Source organism: Aotus nancymaae, unplaced genomic scaffold, assembly GCF_030222135.1.
Source record: "Aotus nancymaae isolate 86718 unplaced genomic scaffold, 86718_ANA_hifiasm-v0.15.2.pri h1tg000007l, whole genome shotgun sequence".
NCBI classification, from domain to species: Eukaryota; Metazoa; Chordata; class Mammalia; order Primates; family Aotidae; genus Aotus; species Aotus nancymaae.
The window spans coordinates 62,399,923-62,421,120 of NW_026988418.1; the positions used below are offsets into that span (position 1 = coordinate 62,399,923).

The 21,198-nt window shown below is 47.4% G+C and overlaps 1 pseudogene; it reads left to right on the forward strand.

Moving 5' to 3' along the window:
• The first annotated feature begins 3,920 nt into the window (after positions 1 to 3,920).
• Positions 3,921 to 4,584, forward strand: LOC135272307 (putative uncharacterized protein encoded by LINC01356; annotated as a pseudogene).
• Positions 4,585 to 21,198: the final 16,614 nt, after the last annotated feature.

Genomic DNA, 21,198 nt, shown 5'->3' on the forward strand with positions numbered 1-21,198 from the left:
TTAGTACTTCATTCCCTTTTATGACTGAATAACACATTTGTTTATCCATCCATCCAATGATGGACATGTGAATTGTTTCCAGCTTTTGGCTACTGTAAATAGTGTTGCTGTACAAGCATTTGTTTGAATATCTGTTTATTTTGGTAATAAACCTAGTAGTGATACAGGAGTTAAGAAGAAATTATTTAGGCAGATAGGGTACAGGAGTCCTTGCTAAGGTTTTCCTTTTAATGAAAAACAGCTCCCAAATCATTTTATTTTGTAACAGCCTGTAAAATCAAGCTGCAAACATAGACAAGCAAGCTGGAAGCTTACACTGGTGAATGCCAGCAGTTGTGCCAATAGGAAAAGTCTATCTGGGACTAGGCATGTTCAAAATGGCGGCTCCATCTTCCCTTCTCTTTGCCAGCCAGGTGTGCCGTAAAGAGCAGGCAACATGGGGCTGACCAGGCAAAGACCTCATTTGCATAATAAGATTAGGGTGGGGAAGCCAGCTTCTCCTCGTGTTATGTAAACCTCACACCGGGTCCAACCAATCTTTGGGCCCTGTGTAAATCAGACGCTGCCTCCTCAAGCGTGTCTATAAAATCCGGTGCACTCTGCTGTGGGCCAGAGCACCCCTCTCTCTCACAAGAGAGAGAGTCCTTCCCCTTTCTCTTTCACTTGCCAATTAAACCTCCTCTCCTAAACTCACTCCTTGTGTGTATTCGTGTCCTTAATTTGCTTGGCACTAGACGAGGAACCTCATGTAATTACCCCAGACAACGTCACTGCTTCAGTAGCAGAATTGCTGCGTCATATGGTAATTCTTTAACTTTTTGAGGAACCACCAAACTGTTTCCACAGTAGCTGCCTTATTTTATATCCCCATCAGCAATGTATGAAGTTTGAATTTCTCCACATTCTCACCCATACTTTTTTCCTTAAAAAAAAAATTTTTTTTGGACTGATCTGAAGGTAGTGAGTTATCTCAATTGATTGTTCACAGTTACAGATCCAACTCCTTGTTCTGCTCTTTCTCCCCTTCTAGTGCACTTGACTAGTCTAAAAAAAAGTCTAAAAAAAACTTGTTTTTGTAGTCACACTAGTGTAACCAAAATATGGGTAAGTTGCTCCTACATGCTGAATCTAACTAACAAGAGCAAGACCTGATACAAAGAAAGTGATTTATTCCAAAACCAGCTTAGGGGAAGAGGCATAGACATCCTGCCTTTACATGTGCTATTCCCTTTTGGGGCAGAAAGCCGGCACTTTTAAAAGGCAGGAGAGGAAACAAGCAAGGTGGGGGTCTGCGTGCTAGCTGGGTGCCTTACAGGGCGGTTGAGCTGGTGACTGCTGCCAGCTTTGTGGGCAGGCTGTTGTCTCTCAAGTTCACCTCCTAGAAGGTGAGTTCTGTAGCTGGCTGCTTTGGTTTGTAAATTGACTATTAACTCTAAATGGGGGTACTTAGTTACACTGGTGGCTATGAAGTGACATCTCAATGTGGCTTTGATTTACATTTCTCTAATGACTAATGATTCTGAGCATCTTTTCATGTGCTTGTTATCTATTTGTATATGTTCTTTGGGGAAATGTCTATTAAACTCATTTGCCTATTTTAAAAATTGAGTAGTCTTTTTGTTGTTGAGTTTTAAAAATTTTACATCCTTATCAGATAGTTTACAAATCTTTGTCCCGTTCTGTACTTTGTATTTTCAGTGTTGATCATACCTGCCTATGTACAAACGCCTTTAATCTTGATAAAGTTTAATTTATTTACTTTTTCTGTTGGTGTGCTTCCTGATACTGTGTCTAAGAATCTACTGTCAGCCGGGCGCGGTGGCTCACGCCTGTAATCCCAGCACTTTGGGAGGCTGAGGTGGGTGGATCACAAGGTCAAGAGATCGAGACCATCCTGGTCAACATGGTGAAACTCCGTCTCTACTAAAAATACAAAAAATTAGCTGGGCATGGTGGTGCATGCCTGTAATCCCAGCTACTCAGGAGGCTGAGGCAGAAGAATTGCCTGAACCCAGGAGGCGGAGGTTGCGGTGAGCCGATCGCGCCATTGCACTCCAGCCTGGGTAACAAGAGCGAAACTCCGTCTCAAAAAAAAAAAAAAAAGAATCATAAAGATTATGTATTCTCTTCTAAGAGTTTTACAGTTTACGTGGGTGCAGAGCGGTAGGGGGTCCTGTGAAGAGGGTGCCCCTTTCCCATCCCCTGCCCCTTAAAAAAAAAGAGTTTTACAGTTTAGCTCTCTGTTATTGATGCATTTTGAGGGTTTTTTTTTTTTTTTTTTTTTTTTTTTGAGACAGAGTCTGTTGCCAGGCTGGAGTGCAGTGGTGCAGTCTCGACTCACTGCAACCTCTGCCTACCGGGTTCAAGGGATTCTCCTGCCTCAGCCTTCCAAGTAGCTGGGACTACAAGCTTGTGACACCACGCCCAGCTAATTTCTGTATTTTTGGTAGAGATGGGGTTTCACTGTGTTGGCCAGGATGGTCCTGATCTCTTGACCTCGTGATCTGCCCGCCTCCGCCTCCCAAAGTGCTGGGATTACAGGAGTGAGCCACCGCATTTGGCCAACATTTTGAGTTAATTTCATGCAACTTCATTCTTCTGTATATGGATACCCAATTGTCCCACCACCTTTTTTTTTTTTTTAATTTTTTTAAAACTTTTTGAGACAGAGTCTCGCTCTGTCACCCAGGCTGGAGTTCAGTGGTACAATCTCAGCTCAAGGCAACCTCCAACTCCCAGGTTCAAGTGATTCTCCTGCCTCAGACTCCCGAGTAGCTGGAACTATAGGCGAGTGCCACCACGCCTCACTAATTTTTGTATTTTTAGTAGAGAGGGGGTTTCACCATGTTGGCCAGGCAGGCCTTGAACTCCTGACTTCAGGTGAACCATCCACCTCAGCCTCTCAAAGTGCTGGGATTACAGACATGAGCCACTGCCCCCAGCCTGATCCTCCAATCTCTACCCTTCTTCAATCTCTTGTGAGAATTGAGGGGGAGGGTAAGGGAGGGAGTGAATCCTGGAAGGAAGACAGGAGGGGAAGGGCAGGGTCCTGACAAGCAGCAAGTGCTCAATAGATGTTCCTTAATTTGTGCCTTACCCAGTCTTCCCCAAAAACTTGCAAGCTCTTTGAAGGCAGGGGCCTTGACTCATACTTCTTCGGTATTTCTCAAAGTCCTGAACATCAGAGACATTCCATGGTTATTTGATCACTTCAACACACACACGTTGCTTATCCAGTCACAGCGGCTTCTCTGATAAAAACAGGCTCTGGAGTCTGACTTCAAATGCCGGCCGCTAACTAGCTGGGCCATCTGGAAAGTTACTTCACCTCTCTGGGTCTCTGGTCCCTTATTCATAAAATGCTCATGGCAGTGCTTACTTCACAGGGCCAGAGGATTACAGAGGATAATCCGGGTGAGACGCATCAGCCCCAGCGCCGCCTGCTACAATTCTATCCTGCCCCACACAGGCATCGTCCATGAGCCTCCGGCCCCTGCATTCTCGCTTCTCCACGTGGCCGACGTACACAAGCCACCCCACCGGGCCAGTCTCCCCACCCTCTTACCTGCTCTTCTTTCCTGACTCGTATTTACTTATTTATTATTTATTTATTTTGAGACAGAGTCTCTCACTCTGTTTTCCAGGCTGGAGTGCAATGACACGATCTCGGCTCACTACAACCTCCGCTTCCCGGGTTCAAGCGATTCTCCTGCTTCAGCCTTCTGAGTAGCTGGTATTACAGGCATGCGCCACCACGCCCAGCTAATTTTGTATTTTTAGTAGAGACAGGGTTTCTCCATGTTGCTCAAGCTGGTCTCGAACTCCCGACCTCAGGTGATAAGCCCGCCTCGGCTTCTCAAAGTGCTGAGATTACATGCGTTGGCCAACGCGTCCGGCCCGACTCGTCTTTAATACCCACCAGGCGCCAACGGCCGCGGGCCTGGCTCTGTGGTGAGCAAGTTGCATGGAGTCTCCCATCAGGACCTCCTGATGAGCCTGCGAGGTCGGTTCTATTACCGTCGCCACTTCAGGGGTACGAAACAGTCCCGGAGGGCCGGGGAACTTCCCGAGGTCACTGAACTGGTGTCGGGCCCGGAATGGAATCCAAACACATCCCAGTCCAAGCCCGGCTCCACAGCGCCGGCCCCCGGCCGTCTTCCGGGGTCCCAGTGGCACCCGCGTCCATTCAGATGGTGCCTAGTCCCCCTCTTCAGTCGCTTCCCGCTACTCCGCGCGCGCATCGCCCCCCACCCCTCAGGGTCAGGCCTCTCGGTGGCTCTTCCTTTTTCTCTGCCAGAAACTGAGGGGTGAGAGCGACGTTTGTGTCCCGAACGAGGGCAGGTGGCCGCGACGATCCCGGGAGACATGCGGGGGGAGAACGAGTCGGTGCGCGCGGCTCTGAGAACCCCCGAACAAGCTTTCCGCGAGCTTGTTTGCCTGAGAAGCGAGCGCGAGGGCCGACTCCGCCCCCGGTGCGCAGGCTCAGCCCGGGGCGCGTTATTACGCAGCGGAGAGGTCCCTTCTTCTTCTTCTTTTTTTTTTTTAAGAGACAGGGTTTCACTATGTTGGTCAGGCTGGTCTTGAACTCCTGACCTCAGGTGATCCACCCGCTTCGGCCTCCCAAAGTGCTGGGATTACAGGCTTGAGCCACCATGCCCGGCCTCGGAGAGGTCCCTTCAAACCGAGTCAGGTGAACTCTACGGCGTGGGAGCCGCGTGTGCCAAGAGCGCAGCCCCTCCCCGACCCGCCGCGTCAGGCCCGCGCTCGGCGCCGCGCTGAACCGTTAGTTGGGTAACTGCCCGCGGTGCCCTAGCTGCTTGGGTGGGATCGGAAGGACCCTCGCGGGAGGGGATACCACGTCTCCAGCGGGTGGTAGGCGGCCTCACTGAGGGCTTCGTGGCCGCGTGTTATCTCGGAGTGCGGCGTTGGTGGAGGGGCGGCCAGGTGTTTGGCCACGGGCTCCCGGAGAGGAATGTGGCCAGGTGACCTGGGGTAATCACTTCGTCCTCACAGAAGATGCTTTTTTTGTCTGGAAGAATAGTGACTGGGCTGTAAAAACAAATGCGCCTACCTTCCAGGCTCTCCGGACCGGAAATAACCCCTTGGGAGGTGATGGGGGGACGGGGGGGGGGGGGGGGGGAGGAGGACGAGGTGGGGTTTGTTTTGGGGATTGTGCCTGGCCACCTAGCACCTTCTAATCTTTGAACTCTATTTGTTCCTCTTCCTTTAATTTAACCTGACAAATAATCTCCCCAATTCGTGATTTCCGTGACTTTGCTTTGCCCATAGAAATTCTCATTCCTTCCCGTCCCTGTTCTCTGCTTTGTAGTATGTGAACCTTGTATTATTTTTGTTTGCTGTCTTCTCTAACAGATAGTAAGTTTCTAGTAAGTTTCTTTCTTTTCTTTTTTTTTGAGATGGGGTTTCGCTCTTGTTTCATTCTTGTTGCCCAGGCTGGAGTGCAGTGGTGGATCTTGGCTCCCTGCAACCTCAGTTGCACCCTCTGCCTCCCGAATTCTCCTGCCTCAGGCTCCCGAGTAGCTGGGATTACAGGCATCTGCCACCACGCCCAGTTAATTTTTGTATTTTTAGTAGAGATGGGGTTTCATCATATTGGTCAGGCTGGTCTCGAACTCCTGACCTCAGGTGACCCACCCGCCTTGGCCTCCCAAAGTTCTGGGATTACAGGCGTGAGCCACTGCTCCTGGCCCAAGATGGTAAGTTTCTTTAAGGTAGTGACTATCATTGTAGTTCCCATAACTACATGGTTAACACATGGTTAAATAGAAGTAACAGTGGGTATCTTCAGTTAATTTTTGGGTAATTATTGTGACCTGTGGAGTATCCTTCTGTTGTGGTCTCAGTCAGTTGCATCAGTCACATTACTTAAATGAGCGCCGAACTTTGTTGTCTTCAGTAACTCAACTTTAAGATGCAGGCCTGGCTGGGCACGGTGGCTCACACCTATAATACCAGCACTTTGGGAGGCCCAAGCGGGTGGATCAACTGAGGTCAGCAGTTCGAGATCAGCCTGGCCAACATGGTGAAACTCCATCTCTACTAAAAATACAAAAATTAGTTGGGCGTGGTGGTGTATGCCTATAATCCCAGCTACTCTGGAGGCTGACGCAGGAGACTGGCTTGAACCGGGGAGGCAGAGGTTGCAGTGAGCTGATATTGCAACACTGCACTCCAGCCTGCTGACAGAGCAAGACTCCATCTAAAAAAAAAAGAATGGGTGCCTCATGACTTCGTTATACAAATCTTCTCTCTCCGTACAAAAGAAAGACTAAGTCACTCATTCCAGCTCAAAACCTTTGGGGAGAAAATGTGTAGCTCTGGAGAGAAAAATATTGAAGGAGACAGAGCCTTATTTCACCTAAGCATCAGACTTCTGCCATGTATGTATGTCATTGCCTTCTATCATGCTTAGAATTTGAAAGAGTAATGGTTATAACAGAAATGTTTATCAGCTTACTGGTTTGAATGCAAATGAGTTCAGACCTTTTGAAGACTGGCCACTTAGACTTTTTGAAGACTGGCCACTTTTCCATAAACCAAGTGAGCAAAGCACCAAGGTCTTGACAAAGATATATTTAAAGCAATTATAACACAACATACAATATGCCAGAAATTATATCTTTGCAACTATTAAACAGCACATTTTAGTAAGCAGTGTGTAAGTGGATATATATACCAAAGTTCTTTTGGGACAAAACAGTTGAAGACCACGGACTTGGGAGTCACTTTAACACACATTTAGTTCTCTTCAATGTAAATCTTGAGATGTTAGGTTAAAAGACAATAGAATAGCCGGGCGCGGTGGCTCAAGCCTGTAATCCCAGCACTTTGGGAGGCCGAGGTGGGTGGATCACGAGGTCAAGAGATCGAGACCATCCTGGTCAACATGGTGAAACCCCGTCTCTACTAATACAAAAAATTAGCTGGGCATGGTGGCGCGTGCCTGTAATCCCAGCTACTCAGGAGGCCGAGGCAGGAGAATTGCCTGAACCCAGGAGGCGGAGGTTGCGGTGAGCCGAGATCGGGCCATTGCACTCCAGCCTGGGTAACAAGAGCAAAACTCCATCTCAAAAAAAAAAAAAAAAAAAAAAAAGACAATAGAATAGTATGGCTGAGTATGGTGGCTCATGCCTGTAAGCCCAGCACTTTGGGAGGCCGAGGCAGGCAAATCACATGGTCAGGAGTTTGAAACCAGCCTAGTCAACATGGTAAAACCCCGTGTCTACTAAAAATACAAAAAATTAGCTGGGCATAGTGGCAGGTGCCTGTAATCCCAGCTATTCAGGAGGCTGAGGCAGGAGAATCGCTTGAACCCGGGAGGCAGAGGTTAGGGTGAGCCGAGATCGTGCCACTGCACTCCAGCTTGGGCAACAAGAGAGAAACTCCGTCTCAAAACAAACAAGTTCCTGCTTTAACGCACCATATTTTTTTGGTGGGGAGAGACTGAGAACAATAAAAGGCAACATAGCCTAGTGCTGAAGAGCACAGACTTGGGAACCATTCTGATTATGTTTGAACTGCTGCTCTATCACATCCTGAGAAAGCTGCTTAACCTTTCTGTTCCTCAATTTCCCCAACTCTTTTTTTTTTTTTTTTTTGAGACAAAGTCTTGCTCTGTCGCCAGACTGGAGTGCAGTGGCATGATTTCAGCTCACTGTAACCTCCGCCTCCCGGGTTCAAGAGATTCTCCTGCCTCATCCACCCGAGTAGCTGGAACTACAGGCATGCATCGCATGCCCAGCGAAGTTTTTTGTATTTTTAGTAGAGATGGGGTTTCACCGTATTAGCTAGGATGGTCTCGATCTCCTGACCTCATGATCCAGTTGCCTCAGCCTCCCAAAGTGCTGGGATTACAGGCATGAGCCACCACAACTGGCCTCCCCAGCTCTTAATTTGGGAAGAGTAATAGTACTTGTTTTATAGGGTTGTTGAAAGTATTAAATCAGTTAATCAAGTAAAGTGCTTAATCTAATTCATGCCTCATAGAAAGCACTATGTGAGTGTTTACTCTATTTTTTTGGTTTTTTTTTTTGAGACAGAGTCTCGCTCTGCCACCCAGGCTGGAGTGCAGCGGTGAGATATCAGTGGCGTGATCTCAGCTCACTACAACCTTCGCCTCCTGGGTTCAACTGATTCTCCCACTTCAGTCTCCTGAGTAGCTGGGACTACAGGCGCTCGACACTATGCCGGCTAATTTGTGTATTTTAGTAGAGACAGGGTTTCACCTTGTTGGTCAGGCTGGTCTTGAACTCCAATCTCGTGATCTGACTGCCTCGGCCTCTCAAAGTGCTGGGATTACAGGCATGAGCCACCGCTCTGGCTGAGTGTTCACTCTTATTTAGATAATCTTTTAGATAGGTGCTACGGAGAAAGATAAAGCAAGGTAAGGAGTGCAAAGTCAAAGGCTGATATTGGATCCAGGATGGTTCTGAAAAGCCTCCCTGATATGTAGACATTTGACTTGAAGTGATACCTGGGTAAACAAAAATTCCAAGCAGACATAACTCCTTTAGGGTTGAGAAATCCTAAAGAACATGCTTGACATCCTCGAACAATTGTAAGAAGGTCATTGTATTTGGAATAGTATGAGCCAGGAGAGATAAAATAGGATATGAAGTCAGGGCAAATTATGTAGACCCTTTGTAGCACTTTAAAACTTTGGCTTGGCCGGGCACGGTGGCTCACGCTTATAATCCCAGCACTTTGGGAGGCCGAGGTGGGTGGATCACGAGGTCAAGAGATCGAGACCATCCTGGTCAGCATGGTGAAACCCTGTCTCTACTAAAAATACAAAAAATTAGCTGGACATGGTGGCGCGTGCCTGTAATCCCAGCTACTCAGGAGGCTGAGGCAGGAGAATTGCCTGAACCCAGGAGGCAGAGGTTGCGGTGAGCCGAGATCGCGCCATTGCACTCCAGCCTGGGTAACAAGAGCGAAACTCCGTCTCAAAAAAAAAAAAAAAAAAACTTTGGCTTTACTTTCTATCCACTAGACCCCAGGCTTCAGGAGTAAGCATGTGAATTAGATTCTGCCAGTCAAAGCTTGGCCTTGAATGAACGAAGCACTTACTCAAAACTAATTACAGTCCCAGAATGTTCATCCCGGGAATTCTGTTGCCTGGAAAGAAGCTAGAATTGTTACAGGAGAGTAAGTTGGAGTTAACTAGCAATTCTTGCACTAGTGAATTGAGGGCATGTCTGAAAGTGGAGCCAACTCAGAAGAAAGTAAAACCAATATTATTTGGTCCTTGAATTCAGCTGTGCCTAAAACCAGAACCTCACTTTAGATTTCTCAGTTACGTGAGCCAAAAGCATTTTCTTTTTCCTTTTGAGGCAAGGTCTCACTCTGTTACCCAGGCTGGAGGGCAGTGGCATGATCACAGCTTACTGCAGCCACAACTTTCTAAGCTCAAGCCACCCTCCCACCTCCCACCTTGAGCAGCTAGCACTACAGGCATGCCACCATACCTGGCTATTTATTTATTTATTTATTTCTGTAGAAGCAGTATCTCACTGTGTTGCCCAGGCTGGTCTTGAACTCCTGGCCTAAGTGATTCTCCTGCCTTGGCCTTGGGATTATAGCTGTGAATCACTGTACCCAGCCTGCATTTTCTTTTTATTCAAGTCAGGTCAAGTTATATTTCTGGTCACTTGCCAACCTTTGTTAAAGTAGTCAGAAGCAATGGAGTCACTGAATCAAAATGGAAAGGAGTAAATGGCCTGCATGAAAGGAAGAAAATCCAGAAAAAAGTTAAGGAAAGTGGCTGGACATGGTGGCTCACGCCTGTAATCCCAGCACTTTAGGAGGCTAAGGAAGGTGGAGGCTGAGATCAGGAGTTCAAGACCAGACTGGCCACATGGTGAAACCCCATCTCTAGCAAAATACAAAAATTAGCTCGGCATGGTGGCGGGTGCCTGTAATCTGAGCTACTCAGGAGGCTAGCAGGAGAATCACTTGAACTCGGGAGGTAGAGGTTGCAGTTAGCTGAGATCACGCCATTTCACTCCGGCCTGGGTGACAGGGCAAGACTCCATCTCTAAATAAATAAATAAATCCTTAAATGTGTGGCAATGCATTTAAATAAGTGGTTATGAAATCTAATTGCATGGAAAGATACTTTTTTTTCTTTTTTTTTTGCTAAGCACTGTTCTAGGCATTGACGATTTGTCAAGGAGCAAAACCCAACTGTCTGTATTTTGTAGATTTTACCTTCTAGTAAGGGAAGACAGAACAGTAAATTATAAGGGAATAAGTTTTCTGAATGCAGTGTTAGATATAAGATTAACCGGCTGGGTGCGGTGGCTCATGCCTAGAATCCCAGCACTTTGGGAGGCTGAGGTGGGCACATCACCACATCAGAAGTTCGAGACCAGCCTAAACAGTATGGTGAAACCCTGTCTCTACTAAAAATACAAAAATTAGCCAGGTGTAGTGGTGTGCACCTGTAGTCCCAGCTACTTGGGAGGCTGAGGCAGAAGAATTGCTTAAACCTAGGAGGCAGAGGTTGCAGTGAGCTGAGATCATGCCATTGCACTTCAGCCTGGACGACAGAGTGAGACTCCATGTCAAAAAAGAAACAAACAAAATATGTAAGATTAACCTTTTCATTCATTCATTCATTCATTCATCCATCCATCCATTCAAACTGTTTTTTGGAGCAACTTCTACATGCCTGATGCTGGATGGAAGGGAAGTAATAGTGAACAAACAAGTTCCTAACACCTGCAGCTTCCAGTTTTTTTTTTTTTTTTTTTTTTTTTTTTTTTTGAGACGGAGTTTCGCTCTTGTTACCCAGGCTGGAGCGCAATGGCGCGATCTCGGCTCACCGCAATCTCCGCCTCCTGGGTTCAGGCAATTCTCCTGCCTCAGCCTCCTGAGTAGCTGGGATTACAGGCACACGCCACCATGCCCAGCTAATTTTTTGTATTTTCAGTAGAGACGGGGTTTCACCATGTTGACCAGGATGGTCTCGATCTCTTGACCTCGTGATCCACCCGCCTCGGCCTCCCAAAGTGCTGGGATTACAGGCTTGAGCCACCGCGCCCGGCCAGCTTCCAGTTTAATAAGCAGGATTGGGTATTTTGCACTATGAAGGGACAGCACATAAAAAGGCAATGGCCAGGTGTGGCAGCTTATGCCTGTAATCCTAGCACTTTGGGAGGGCAAAACAGTGATATAGCAGTTAAAAAGAATTATTTAGGCAGACAGTGAGGGTAAGGAAGTCTTAGGTAAGGTTTTCTTTGTAATAAAAAGCAGCCCCCAAATAATTTCTTTTCTAACAAAAAGCAGCCTGTAAAATCCAGCTGCAGACATAGATAAGCAAGCTGGAAGCTTGCATGGGTGAATGCCGGCCGCTGTGACAATAGGGAAAGGCTACCTGGGGTCTAGGCATGTTCAACCCTGCAGCTCCATCTTCCCTGTTCTTTGCCAATCATGTGTGTAGTAAGGAGAAGATAATGTGGTGCCAGCCAGGTAAAAAATCCATTTGCATAATAAAAAATACAAAAATTAACCAGGCGTGGTGGCAGTTGCCTGGAATCTCAGCTACTTGGGAGGCTGAGGCAGGAGAATCACTTGAATGTGGGAGGTGGAGATTGCAGTGAGCCAAGATCATGCCGCTGCACTCTCTAGCCTGGGCAACAGAGGGCGACTGTTTAAAAAAAAAAAAAAAAGGAAATGTCATATTTATGTAGATGTTCAGTTTACAAAGCCTTTTTACATAAAATTTATTATTTAAAGCAGCAAATGCCAGGGAGGTGGGTATAAATCAAAGCAATGACCCCTCTAAATGCAATGTGGTATTGTCAGAGGCTTTGAACCAGAGTGACTCCATCTTGACTTGGGGCTGAGACCTACTGGGCTGCATTCCGAGGAGGTTAGGCATTCTTAGTCAATGGGATATTTAGAATTAAGGGAACAATTAATAATGTTTACTGAACAGACCTTAATAGGACCAGGACTTAGACCCAGGAAATATAATAACAGGCCCAGGAAATGTCCTGATGTCCCGATATCTTAAGAACAAAAGCATTCTTAGTTAAGAATAAGTTTTTCTTATTAAAGATAATAATATAGGTTCTTACGGAAGACAGTAGTTACACAAAGTAGTTACACAATCCTTTGTCACAAGCCCCTGCAGTAGAGGACATCTCCCCCATGATTATTTGCTTTGTTATTTCATATTAAACAAGCATTGGACCTAAGGTGGGTGCCTTCCTCCTCTTGCTTCTGGAACTCCCTGCTCTGTCCATGGAGTAGCCACTCTTTCATTCCTTTACTTTCTTAATAAACTTGCTTTCACTTTACTCTGTGGACTCCTCCAAATTCTTTCTTGTGGGAGATCCAAGATCTCTCTCTTGGGGTCTGGATCGGGATCTCTTTCTGGTAATACCATTCTAGAATTGATTCTGGAACTTAAAAAGGACATAGGGGGAAAGCTGATCCATGGTTTAGTATTGTATCAAGGTTAAGTTGATAAATGGTACCATGGTTATAAGATTAACAGCAGAGGAAGCTGGGTGAAAAGTATACAGGAACTCTCTATGCTATATATCAAACTGTGAGAGATGGGAAGGTTCTTCAAAGTTTGTATCTCAGACTACATTATAAGGAGTTACAATCTCTTGCTCTGTGGCTGAAGAGGGAGACCCAGGCATCTCAGATCAACTTCTCCTTTGTTATTCCTAAGACTGCAGACTTCCCCTTTTCATTCCTAAGACTGTAAACCGAAGCCCTTTTCATATGTAATTCCTGAGACTGTAAACTGAGACCCTTTTCATATGTTAAGCTATAAACCTAAGATTCTTCCACGTGTAACATCTAAAGTATAAGCCTATATAAAGACGGAAACTTCCTTTGTTAGGGGAGCTTGGCTGTTAGGCTATGCCACCTTGCTCCTGGCCGAATAAACTCCTTCCTCCTGTATTCGGTGTCTGAGAGATCCGTTTCCTGCGCCGCTCCTGCTACATGGCCATTATCTGCTATTAGCATAAACATATAACCATGTGTATATACTTAGCTACCTTGACTTGCTCTGGCGTGTCTGAACAGAACTGGGCAAGCTCCAAACCCTGGTGCATGCCATTCCTTATTTGGAAACCCTCCTGACCTTCTCCTGACTAGCTTCCTCTTCTTCCTTGTCTTCTTTCCCCCTCATCTATTCAGGAAATTTCCAAGTTTTTAGCCAATCGGGTCAAGCATAGGCTGTGAGGTCCCGTTCTGGCCAATGGCAACTGGACACAGCAGTAGGGCGATTGTGTCAGGTTATGAAAGTTATGAATGTCTCCATCTCCTTTGTTCAGGTGCGCTCATGGCAAGACTGCCAGCGAGTTGCACCCTTTCTGCAGGAAGTAAACTACCTTGCTGAGTGATCCATTGTCTCGGTGTGGACTTTTCAGGTTTCCAACAAAACTTTTTTTGTAAATCTGAAATTCCAAGATAAGAAGAAAACACCCACGACCCTGACTCAGCTGAGCCTTTGTCCTGCCAGGGCATCTTCCTCACTGTCAGAAAAGACAGTGCCAAACAGTGTCTTGTAAAGCAAAAGCATTACAGCTCAGTGGCTATAGCTGAAGGCTGTGCTGGATAGAAGCTCAGGAAAGAGAAGAGGCTGAGTCCTGGGTGATCCTCAGGGTGAATAATGGCCAAACCTATCACTGGGTCCTCAATTCTGCAATTCTGTCCCTTGGCTTTGAAATTCACAGTAATTTTTCTCCCTTGTGGATTTCCTTCCCTAAAATGCTTTGCTGTCTCAAGAATTAAAGAGTTTGTGTTTTACTCACTTGCTCACTTCAACTGGGTCCCAGGAGGAAATGGCTATCGGTCCTGAAGAAGTTAGGAGAAGTGGGCTTGGATTGTGTGGCTAATGATAAGCACAAGATAAGCGCAAAGCGGAAGCCGGGGACTTGCAGGGGGTGGTTTTCCAAGCCAGAAGCTTTATCCAGCTCCTACACTCTTTCCACCCACACAGAAGAGTCATTGTTTTTATTCATATCCACCTCCCCAAGGTTTGTGTGGATTAGATGATAAATCCACGTAAAAGGGCTTTATACACTATAAATATGACCAGCATTCATTCAGGTTCTGGTGCACTGTCTATATGTATATTCATAATTAAGAGAAAGTGTTTTTTATTCTCTGTGCCCTCCCATCCCTCACGTTTTTGTTTTTGTTTTAAATGAAAAGGCCTGTTTTGTTTTAAATGAGTGCCTTTCTATCTGATTATAATTCTGAATGCGATTCACATTGGAAGCTATGGATACATTTGGTAACAACTGTGCCCTCAGCCCTAGAACTGGGTGAATTCTCAGCATTGTTCAGCTTCTCAAATGCTAACGAGGAGCACAACAGGAAAGACCTGGGCCTGCAAGGGGTAGCCTTCTGAGCCTGAAGCTTCAGCTTGTTCCTGCACTCCCTTCACACACACACCGCTCCAACCCCATTCCTCCTGTAGAGTTCTCATCTAGTACCAGTCTCTGTAGGTCGCCGTGCTCCAGTGCCTCCCCGCTCCAGGTTCTCCCCATCAACACCCACCCCTAGCCTTTTTCCCTGCTATAGCTGTCTAATCATGATTCCACGCTTCAAAAAGCCTCCCAGCCGCACTTCTCACTTGCCACTTCCAAACAATCAATGCTACTATCACAGTATAATCATCAAAAGGTTGAAAACATGCCTCAAGAATGAAGATGAACATGTGACAAACATTTATTTTTATTTTTCCTGTTTTATTTTTTAGAGACAGAGTCTTGCTCTGTTGCCCAGGCTGGAGTGCAGTGGTGCGATGTCAGCTCACTGGATTCAAGCGATTATCTTGCCTCAGCTTCCCGAGGAGCTGGGATTACAGGCGTGAGCCACCATGTCCTGCCACAAAGATTTATTTATTTTTATTTATTTATTTTTGAGACGGAGTCTTGCTCTGTCGCCCAGGCTGGAGTGCAGTAGTGTCATCTCTGTCATTTCCACTCACCACAACCTCCGCCTCTTGGTTCAAGTGATTCTTCTGCCTCAGGCTCCAGAGTAACTGAGATTACAGGCGTGCACCACCATGCCTGGCTAATTTTTTGTATTTTTAGTAGGGACAGGGGTTTCACCATGTTGGCCAGGATGGTCTTGAACTCCTGACCTTGTGATCCACCCGCCTTGGCCTCCCAAGTGCTGGGATTACAGGCGTGAGCCACACTGCCTGGCCACCACAAAGATTTATTTTTAACTCATTAATGAAGAAACCAGCAGAATGGTAAATCTAGTTCAAAGGAAAATTCAAGAAACTAAATATTCATAGTGTTATTCACGTCCAATAGTACTGAATATTAAATGCATTTAATAAAGAGATCTTCCAAACAGGCTTTGTATGGGCAACAAGGCCGTTTCATTTCTCACTTCCGTGCAAGGGAGCCAAATCCGAGAAAGGACAGGAGAAGCGGGTAAGGTAGGAGTTGGCTTTATAGCTTGGGGTAGTTTTTTTGGGGGGTGGGGGTGTTGCAGAGTAAGATGAGTTACAGTGGTGGGGGGTAGGGACAAGGAGTATGTATGACCACAAGTTCAGTTACAATGGCGGGTGGGGGTGAGGCAGAAGAGCAGTTAAGATGGCAGGATGGGTGAGAGGTATTCACATTATCATTAGAACAGTTAAGATGGCAGGGTTGGGTGAGGGGCTTGTCCGGGGAAGCTCCTCTAGGCGATCAGGGACAATGGCGAACACAGAGGCGGGTGGGAGGCGATCTGCTGAGCAGGCAGGACTTCAGACTTTCAGGCTCCAGGCTTGCATATGGAGACCTAACACATAGCCAATGAAAAACAGCCGGGCGCGGTGGCTCACGCCTGTAATCCCAGCACTTTGGGAGGCTGACGTGGGTGGATCACGAGGTCAATAGATCGAGACCATCCTGGTCAACATGTTGAAATCCTGTCTCTACTAAAAATACAAAAAATTAGCTGGGCATAGTGGCGCGTGCCTGTAATCCCAGCTACTCAGGAGGCTGAGGCAAGAGAATTGCCTGAACCCAGGAGGCGGAGGTTGCGGTGAGCCGAGATCGCGCCATTGCACTCCAGCCTCGGTAACAAGAGCGAAACTCTGTCTCCAAAAAAGAAAAAAAAAAAGGAAAAACAATGCTGAAATAAGATTACAAATATTTTTTTTTTTGAGACAGAGTCTTGCTCTGTTGCCCAGGCTGGCGTGATCTCAGCTCACTGCAACTTCTGCCTCCCAGGTTCAAGTGATTCTCCTGCTTCAGCCTCCTGAGTAGCTGGGATTGCAGGCACGTGCCACCACACCCAGCTAATTTTTAGTTGACACGGGGTTTCACTGTTGGTCAGGCTGGTCTCGAACTCCTGACCTCATGATCTGTCTGCCTCAGCCTCCCAAAGTGGTGAGATCACAGGTGTGAACCACTGCACTTGGCCTCAGATTACAAATTTATTAAGGCATAAATGGCTATTTTTCCCTACCCCTCTCTTACGTAAAAATTGTGTGCTTCTCAATATCCTGACCTTTCCCCTTTAAGTTTGGAGCCCTCAAAATCATCTTCCCAGAAAGGCATAAACCTGTCTGCCAGGCACACGTCCTTAACTTTGGCAAATAAGCCTCCTGAAATGATTGAGACTTGTCTCCTCATTTTTCTTGATTGACAAGGGGGAAGAGGCAGAAAGCCCAGAAGACACTTTTTTTTTTTAACAATTTTTTTTTTTTTTAAAGATGGAGTTTCACCATATTGGTCAGGCTGGTCTCGAACTCCTGACCTCAGGTGATCCGCCCACCTCAGCCTCCCAAAGTAATCCCAAATCACGCCTGGGATTACAGGCGTGAGCCACTGCGCCTGGCTCCAGAAGACACTTTTACCACTCTGACTCAGTACCCAGGGCTCCCTTCACCCCAGAGTCCATAAAACTGCCAGAGCCTTTTATTGAGACCATCCTCCAAAGTGAGATGATCCACAACAGTGAGAAGATGTCTGTGTGGATCCACCTGACCCTTTACCCATTAACCATTCCATGGGGGAAGATGGAACAGGGAAAGTTGGTTCTTCTGGTTTTTTCAGAGGTATTCAAACCAGAGCAACTCCATCTTGAACAGGGGCTGGGTAAAATGAAGCTGAGACCTGCTGGCTGCCTCCCAAGGAGGCCAGGCATTCTTAGTCACAGGATGAGACAGGAGATCACAAGACATAGGTCACAAAGACCTTGCTGTTAAACCACGATGCAATAACCCAGGTGTGATGGCTTACACCTGTTATCCCAGCACTTTGGGAGGCAGAGGCGGGAGCATCGCCTGAGGTCAGGAATTTGAGACCAGCCTCGCCAATGTGGTGAAACCCCATTTCTACTAAAATTACAAAAAAAAAAACTAGCTGGTCTTGGTGGTGCATGCCTGTAATCCCAGCTACTCGGGAGGCTGAGATAGGAGAATTGCTTGAAGCCGAGAGGCGGAGGTTGCAATGAGCCCAGATCTCGCCACTGCACTCCAGCCTAAGAGACAGAGACTCTGTCTCAACACACAAACACACGCACACGCCACGATTCAGTACAGAAGCCAGCCCAAACCTGCCAAAACCAACATGAGGAAGAAAGGAAAGTGACCTCTGATCGTCCTCATGCATATTATATGCTAATTATAATATATTAGCATGCCAAGACTCTCCCACCAGAGCCAAGACAGTTTACAAATGCCATGGCCACATCCCAGATTTACTCTATATGGTCCAAAAGGAAGAGAAACCCTCCATTCCAGGAACCCCCCTGCCCCTTTCCTGGAAAACTCATGAATAATAGACCCCTTGTTTAGCATATGATCAAGAAATAACCATGAAAGTAGCTATCCAGTAGCCTCCCGGGTGCTCTGTGGAGTAGCCATTCTTTTGTTTCCTCAATTCTCTCTCTTTTTTTTTTTTTAAGACGGAGTTTCACCATGTTGGTCAGGCTGGTCTTGAACTCCCGACCTCAGGTGATCCGCCTGCCTTGGCCTCCAAAGTGCTTGGATTACAGGCGTGAGCCACCGCGCCCAGCCGTTTCCTCAATTCTCTAATTCACTTTACTCTGTGGACTCAGCTTTCTTTGTTGGGTGAGATCCAAGAACCCTTCTCTCGGGATCCAAAACCCCTCTCTTGGGGTCTTGAGCAAGATCAGGAACACTTTCTGGGAAGAGTTCTAACCTCTTGCTTATGCCATTGCAGTCAATGATTAAAGGCTTAACTCTTACATTTTTGACTTGTTTTAATTGGCTACTCTGACCTTAGCAGTTCAGCTCTCTCTCTCCTAGCTCAGCTGAGCCCCTTATAGGGTTACATTTGTTTACCTAAGGTCAGGTAAAAAACGAGGTTAAGAAATTATTTTGTGGCTGGGTGCGGTGGCTCACGCCTATAATCCCAGCACTTTGGGAGGCCTCGGTAGGCTACTCACAAGGTCAGGAATTCCAGACCAGCCTGACCAACATGGTGAAACCCTGTCTCTACTTAATTTTTTTTTTTTCTGCCCACCTGCAACTGTCTTGATCGAGTTTGTCTCTACTTAAAAAAAAAAAATACAAAAATTAGTCAGGCAGGGTGGTGGTGCCTATATCAGAGGCTGAGAGCAGGAGAATTGCTTGAACCCGGGAGGTGGAGGTTGCAGTGAGCCAAGATCGTGCCACTGCATTCCAGCCTGGGCGACAGAGAAAAGAAAAGACACATAGTCGCCGGGCGCGGTGGCTCACGCCTATAATCCCAGCACTTTGGGAGGCCGAGGCGGGTGGATCACGAGGTCAAGAGATCGAGACCATCCTGGTCAACATGGTGAAACCCCGTCTCTACTAAAAATACAAAAAATCAGCTGGGCACGGTGGCGCCTGCCTGTAATCCCAGCTACTCAGGAGGCTGAGGCAGGAGAATTGCCTGAACCCAGGAGGCGGAGGTTGCGGTGAGCCGAGATCGCGCCATTGCACTCCAGCCTGGGTAACAAGAGCAAAACTCTGTCTCAAGGCAAAAAAAAAAAAAAAAAAAAAAAGGCCGGCGCAGTGGCTCATGCCTGTAATCCCACCACTTTGGGATGCTGAGGCAGGCGGATCACCCATCTCTACTAAAAATGAAAAAATTAGCTTGGTGTGGTAGCAGGTGCCTGTAATCCCAGCTACTCGAGAGGCTGAGGCAGGAGAATCGCTTGAACCTGGGAGGCGGAGGTTGCGGTCAGCCGAGATTGCACCATTGCACTTCTGCCTGGACAACGAGAGCAAAACTCTGTTTCAAAAAATGAATGAATGAATGAATGAATGAATGAAGACTCCAGAGATAGATCTGACCAGGGTGCAAGGACTGGCCCACCTAGCTGCCCTGCTCAGTATCCTGAGATGTAGTCAGCCCAAGGCTGGTGTCATTTAAACATCTGAAGCATCAACCAACCCCTTCAATGTACTTTTCTCCTCACCACGTAGCACTTGCCCCACCTCCCTCACCCATCGTTCTATCAGCCCAGAAAGAGAAAATGTGTTCAGCGTGCAGGAAGGAACATTCCAGTCCCGATGACTGATACTTCTCATGCAGATTCACTACTTGGTGCCCCTGGTGAGCAAAGGGTCAGTGCCTGTCAGGCTCCCAAACTTTACTCAGCCCTGGGACACTGACAAGACCGAAGCACTGTAAGTTCACCAAGCCAGTGCCACCCAAGTTGGCCCCCTGATCCACAGGCCTGGTGACACGCCCACCTTACCACTTACCTCTTTTGATTTTGCACCGATCACTGAAGTGTTTCTCCAAACACTGCTGGTCTCGGTTGGCACACTCTGGTCTCACCTCCATGGGAGGTGACATGGTGCCCAGAGAGTCTGGCTCTCTCAGGCAGCCTCCCTGCCCCTCATCCCATCTGCGGCAGCTTAGCTTCTAGAACCTTCCCCAGGAAACCGAGCAGCTTGTGCCGTTGAGGAAGGGCCAGATACCTCGGGATCCTGCCTCAGGACCTGCTTGCATGGGAGTTAGCCCAGGCGGCTGCCGGAAGGATCTCTGTGCCTCCTCCCACATCCGCACGCAGCGACACATATTTCCCAAGGCAGCAAGTATGGTGGGTGCCGGGATCAGAAAACCCTGGGTTCAAAGCCTGGCTCTACCACTGACTGGCTGTGTGGCTCAGGGAAGATTACTTACCTCCTCCGTGCCTTAGTTTCCTCCTCTGTAAGATGAGGATAATAACTGTATGAGCCAGCAGAGTTCAGTGCAGGACATAGGAACCACGGGAGGCATTTAGAGCAGAAAGTGATTTGAGACCAGGATTAGGTGCTTATGGGTGGTTGGAGTGTCTGGATGGGGAGAGGAGAGGAAGTAAGGCTGAGTCCAGAGGGTCTGCCACCTCTGCCTGAGCAGGAAGCAAGGTACGGCACCTGGAGATTGCCATTGGCACCGCTGAGTTTGGGCTACACGGGTACGGCTGTGGTCCAGGGAGCAGATGGGGCCTCCACTGCTGCTGCCACCAGCTGTCCCCGGACTCCCCGTGGGTGGTAACTGGACACTGGGTGCTGCTGCAGGAAAAAAACGTGCATGTGCGTTGGCCCTGCTTGCCAGAAAGAACCAGCCAAAGGAGCAGGAAGGTGGCCTCTGCCTCTTCCACCTTCCAAATCTCATGGGAGGGACTAAATGTTGGATCCCATATGCACCTATTGCTCTCAAAGGAGTCAGACTGCAAATGAGGTTTTCACCTATCTGCCTCCAAAGGACAGAAGATCGGTGGAGATGGATCTTGGCTGCTACCCAGCCACATGAGGGCTAAGCACTCTATGACTAAGCACCCTGAATCATTCCCACCACATGATAGCACATGCTGAATAAATGTGGGCTATGGTTGATATTACAGTCGTTGTTGCTACATGCCTCCCATGTGCCTGCACTGTACTCGGCCCTAGGAGAGATCGCAGCAAGCAAGACAGATTCAACCCATCTGTAGGCTCCCTGTCCCTGGATGGAGTTCATAGCCCCTTCCCTCCATAGGGACAGAAAGGTGTAATACCTTTCCTCAGCCATCATAAGGGTCACAGCTGACAGCTGACACTTCTCTTTTTTCTTTCTTCTTTTTTTTTTTTTTGAGATGGAGTTTTGCTCTTGTTGCTTAGGCTGCACTACAATCGTGCGATCTCAGCTCACTGAAACCTCCACCTCCCAGATTCAAGCCATTCTCCTGCCTCAGCCTCCTGATAGCTGGGATTACAGGCACACGCCACCATAC